Raw genomic sequence first — 5266 nt, 5'->3', positions numbered from 1 at the left:
GTGTGTGTGTGTGTGCATCAGTGTTAATTTCGTTGACGAAAACTATGACGAAAAATATTCGTTAACGACCTTTTTCCCGTGACTAAGACGAGACTAAGACGTGACGAAAACGGATCTTTATAAATAAAAACTATGACTAAATCTATTTTAACTTTCGTTGACGAGACGAAAATGTTGGTGGTTGACTAAGTCACAATTGTTTTTTTTTTCTAAACTTGTATGCACATCATTGGTTGAATGTTGCCCGGTACTGTATCTATCCCTCCTCCACTCCCTGAGATGGCCAGACATGCAAGTGACGCCCTATGGCTTAACGTTATGATGGCTGAAGTTCAAGCACTCGGTACTGGAAGACAAATAAGAATAGATATCCGGACAGTCTTAAATTATAACTTGACAGAAAATAAAACACAATGCACCGCAATAACCGGAGAGAAACCGTGTGGCTTCAAAATAGATGGGAAGAACACAACAAGCGCACAACCTGAAAGCGCACAAGACAACCCTGCCATTTATGCCAAGGTAAATTAGCTAGTAACTGTCAATGATAATTAGCTAATGTTAACTAGTTATTCGAATATATTAGCCAACGTTAAGTTAACTTCAAAGGGGCAGTCGAGTGTATAGGTTGTGTCAGCTTGGATAACTAGCTAGTCATTTTCGATTAAAACCTCCCGTTTGGCTTGGCAAATGAGTTCCAAAACTTTTAGCTAGCTAACGTTGGCTAACTATGAGGTAGCATAGCTAAGTTATACTAGCTATCGATAACTAGCTAGTAAACACATTGCAGAATGGACTATAGGACAGGCCACGCATGACATTAATCAAGAAAAAATAAATGAACATGTGATTGGTTTACATATCCTTGTCTATTTATGCAATTGTTATTAGCACTACTTTCAACTCTCAAACTATCCGTCTAGCTAAATACTGTATGTTGGTTATCAGATTGCACAGCAATTCATATGGAGGATATGTGGTTGATTTAACTAAGGCCATGTAGGCATAGTAGTTGTATTGTGTTATCAGATCATTTGAATCTTCAAAATCTAGACTTGATATTCTCTTATATTTTAATGATAATACTGTTAATTAAGTATTGCCTTAAAATTATTATTTACATTGAATTCATTGGAATTCAGCTGTAGGCATAGGAGATCTGTATCTTAGAGACTAATTGCATCCACAGTTTATGTACTGCAAGCTTGACTATTATGCAGTTGTAGACACAACACAAGGGGTCCCCGGGCCTGAGAAGGGATGGAAAGGAGTTTAATGTGACTATGAGATGGACTTCATTTTTAGTTTAATGTGACTAAAACTAGACTAAAATGTAATGAGACTTCGTCGACTAAAACTAGACTAAAATGTTCTGAGTTTTCGTCGACGAAAACTAGACTAAAACTAAGCAGGATAAAAATGACTAAAAGTGACTAAAACTAATATGCATTTTCGTCTAAAGACTAAGACTAAGACTAAATCTAAAATAGCTGCCAAAATTAACACTGGTGTGCATACATGTGTGTGTGTGTGTGTGTGTGTGTGTGTGTGTGTGTGTGTGTGTGTGTGTGTGTGTGCATACATGTGTGTTGTGTGTGTGTGTGTGTGTGTGTGTGTGTGTAGACTTAGGGGTATGAGTAGCAGCACAAGTACAGTGATATCTCCCAGCAGGCCACAGGGCTGACCTCACACCTCCCACAGACTGAGCAGCATCTGCTGGAGAGAGAGGGAGGAGAGAGAGAGAGAGAGAAAGAGAGAGAGAAAGAGAGGGAGAGAGAGATAGAAAGAGAGGGAGGAGAGAGAGAGAGGGAGGAGAGAGAGAAAGAGAGGGAGAGAGAAAGAGAGGAAGGAGAGAGAGAGAAAGAGAGGGAGAGAGAGAGAGGGAGGAGAGAGAGAGAGAAAGAGAGAGGGACACACACACACACACACACACATACAGAAACACACACACATACACACTACCACACCCACCGGACATACAGACACACACACATACACACACACTACCACACACACCGGACATACAGACACACACACGCATACACACTACCACAACCATCATCACCTTCATCATTCCATTCACCATGGCAACCGTCATTACCATGGCCATCCCTCTTCCTGTTTCATCCTCTCCTCAGCATCAGCACCAGCATTGGTATGAGGCCCCGCCCACGCTCTCCTTGGCCCTCCCACACTCCCCAAAGGGCTTCCACACACACACACACACACACACACACACATACAGAAACACACACACACCCTGGCCAATTAAGATCCTTAATTACTCTGGCCTCCCCAGCCTACACCCCAGTAACATGAGCTTTTAATGCATGGTAATATTTGTAATATATGCATGGTAATATGTTTTTTGGAGGCCGTAATTATATACAGGCAGCCCTCTTTGGAATTAGACTTCATCATCATCATCATCATCATCATCATCATCATTATTGTCCTCATCAGCACGATCACGATCACCACTGTAGCATCAACCATCACAGGGAGCCCGGCAAATGACGTAGACACACACACACACTCACACACACACACACCCTGCCAACAGCCACGCTCATTGATATATGCCTGTGTGTGTGGGTGTGTTGGTTTCCGTTTTCACCATCATCATCATCATCATCACCATCTTCATCCTCTCGTCTCATTAACAGCTCCATCCTCTCATCTCCTCTCAGTGACAGTGCCGTTTGAGACTCCTCAGCTCCATCTTCTCGTCTCCTCTCAGTGACAGTGCTGGACCATTTGAGACTCCAGCTCCATCCTCTCGTCTCCTCTCAGTGATAGTGCTGGACCGTTTGAGACTCTTCAGTGGTCCTCAGCTCCATCCTCTCGTCTCCCCTCAGTGCTGGACCGTTTGAGACTCCTCAGTGGTCCTCAGCTCCATCCTCTCGTCTCATTAACAGCTCCATCCTCTCGTCTCCTCTCAGTGATAGCGCTGGACCGTTTGAGACTCCTCCCCATGCTCTTGTCTCCTCTCAGTGCTGGACCGTTTGAGACTCCTCAGTGGCCCTCAGCTCCATCCTCTCGTCTCCTCTCAGTGATAGTGCCGTTTGAGACTCCTCCCCATCCTCTGGTCTCCTCTCAGTGATAGCGCTGGACCGTTTGAGACTCAGTGGTCCTCAGCTCCATCCTCTCGTCTCCTCTCAGTGAGTTTGAGACTCTTCAGCTCCATCCTCTGGTCTCCTCTCAGTGCTGGACCGTTTGAGACTCCTGAGCTCCATCCTCTCGTCTCCTCTCAGTAAATGCGCTGGACCGTTTGAGACTCCTCAATTGCCCTCAGCTCCATCCTCTCGTCTCCTCTCAGTGCTGGACCGTTTGAGACTCAGTGGCCCTCAGCTCCATCCTCTGGTCTCCTCTCAGTGATAGTGCCGTTTGAGACTCCTCAGTGGCCCTCAGCTCCATCCTCTCGTCTCCTCTCAGTGATAGCGCTGGACCGTTTGAGACTCCTCAGCTCCATCCTCTCGTCTCCTCTCAGCGATAGCGCTGGACCGTTTGAGACTCCTCAGCTCCATCCTCTCGTCTCATTAACAGCTCCATCCTCTCGTCTCCTCTCAGTGATAGCGCTGGACCGTTTGAGACGCCTCAGCTCCATCCTCTGGTCTCCTCTCAGTGCTGGACCGTTTGAGACTCAGTGGCCCTCAGCTCTGCTGTCAGGAGGAGGAGGAGGAGGAGGCGGAGGCAATTAGCCAGATTCCCAGGGATTAGTGCAATGGTGTCTGAGGGTGTGTGTGTGTGTGTGCGATGGCAAAGCTGGTGTCTGCCATCTGAGGGGGATTATCCCGCTGGCACTGAGAGGACGCTGCCTGGCTCGGGTTCAACTCCTCTGGAACTGCATCCAAGAGAGCAAGGAGATGGGCCCCCCTTAAGAGACGGGTGCCACTCAAGGGTTATTCTTAATTCCTCTTAGAGGGTTAGGGTTTGGTCTCGATGAAGAGTCTTGTTGTGGTAAAAACCTCTTGATAGATGAAAGGGAATTGAGCTGTGTAGTGTTGTGAGTGAGTGGGGAGTCAGACACACACACACACACACACACACACACACACACTTGAGTCAGATACTCTTGTGTTACACTGAGTGTAGTGTTGTGAGTGAGTGGGGAGTCAGATACTCTTGAGCAGAGGTGTAAAAAGTACTGAAATGTTGTACTCAAGTAAAAGTACAATTACTTTGATGAAATTTTACTTAAGTACAAGTAAAATTACCCATCTAAAAATGTAGTCAAGTAAAAGTAAAAAGTAGTTCATTTAAAATGTACTTTAAGTAAAAGTTACTTAGTTACTTTCAACAACTTGATCGGGGCCGCTCCTATATAGTGCAAAAAAGGACAAGGGGTCATAAATCCAATACAAAAACTAGTTATTTTTAATTAAAGGAAATCTTTAGAAATATAAGTGCAATGACATTAAACATGTCAAACATTAAACATTAAACTGTCAACACAACATTTAAGAACTTTTGGGAGGACATGTCAAGACATGAACCACATGACAGCTAAAATAAAAAAGTTAAAATGCCGCTGCCCCACTATATTAAAACTTTGGTTACTTTACTTGTGTCCACCTTTAGAGCATTAGTCTACAAACTTCTTGTTGAGTTTGAGCAGCAGCTGATTTTCAAGGTGTGTAGAGTTCATCCGGGCTCGCTTTGCAGTAAACGGCAATCCAGCACAGCCGAAGAGTCACTCGCAGGCGGCCGAGGCAGGTAGGCCAGTATTGAGTTTCAGGGACAGTTTTTTGATATTCTGAAAGGAGTTCAGCAGATCCATATTGACTGAGACACAGGCTAGGTTCCCTTCTAACTCCCCTGTACCTTCTGGACTTCATTGAGGAAAATAAATCATCTTCATCTGATGAATGTTGTCCAACTTGCTTCAGCCCCTACCATCCGGTCAAGATGTTGTCTGACATAGACTAGACCTGTAGAATGACAAACAACAATTCTGACAATTAAGTATTGAGCTGCCATCAAGAGTGCATCTTAACACAGAAAAATAGCTATAAATAGCTACTTGAGATGACAGACCTACAGTATATATACAGAATGATAACATTATTTTCTATTTCTACATGCATCACAATTCATAATCCTAAATTCTTGCTAACCGAGACCCCTGAGCATGAACATGAAAGACGTGCACGTTGCAAAGCCACCACATCGTGATAAATTCGAGATAACGACATACACATTGACATTGACTTGTCCAACTGTCTGACAACGATGGTGTGCGCATTCACATCGTTCCTGTTTCAGG

Source organism: Clupea harengus, chromosome 5 (genome assembly GCF_900700415.2).
Source record: "Clupea harengus chromosome 5, Ch_v2.0.2, whole genome shotgun sequence".
In the NCBI taxonomy this organism is placed as follows: domain Eukaryota; kingdom Metazoa; phylum Chordata; class Actinopteri; order Clupeiformes; family Clupeidae; genus Clupea; species Clupea harengus.
This window is presented reverse-complemented; position numbering follows the sequence as displayed.